Source organism: Myxine glutinosa, chromosome 10 (genome assembly GCF_964187855.1).
Source record: "Myxine glutinosa chromosome 10, kmMyxGlut1.1, whole genome shotgun sequence".
Taxonomy (NCBI): domain Eukaryota; kingdom Metazoa; phylum Chordata; class Myxini; order Myxiniformes; family Myxinidae; genus Myxine; species Myxine glutinosa.
In genome coordinates this window covers 136,845,455-136,846,008 of record NC_136270.1, presented here as the reverse complement: position 1 = coordinate 136,846,008, position 554 = coordinate 136,845,455, and positions in this window count along the sequence as shown.

The window sequence follows — 554 nt, the reverse complement described above, 5'->3', positions numbered from 1 at the left end:
GGATTGGACATTATTTATGATGGATTTTACATTATTTATGGTGGATTTTACAATATTTATGGTGGATTTGACATTATTTATGGTGGATTTTACATTATTTATGGTGGATTTGACATTATTTAGGGTGGATTTACATTATTTATGCTGGATTGGACATTATTTACTCAGCGCATTATTCGCATTAACACTCTTGGTGTGTTCGGGTCGGGTTCGCATTATCACTTCGGGGCATTACTCTTATCAGAACCTTCATCTTCATCTAGTTTCTTAAAAATGAGCCATAGGTGTCGTGGCTTTCCTTCCAGAACACCCAGATTCCAGGTGTAGGTAGTGTGCTCCAGTTTAACGTGTTGACATCTTCTTTTAAGGTATGATACATTTAGCGGTTTCTTTGAGTTAAGTCTTCTATTCAACATCTCTTCCGTTTTAAGATTAGGAGTATATTCACTAATACACGGTACACAGTTTTTTTCAGCTTAATTTCTTCATTGTGTATATAAAACCATATAAAATGCTGTTATTTTGGGATTAAAAGGAGATAAATCAGAATATGA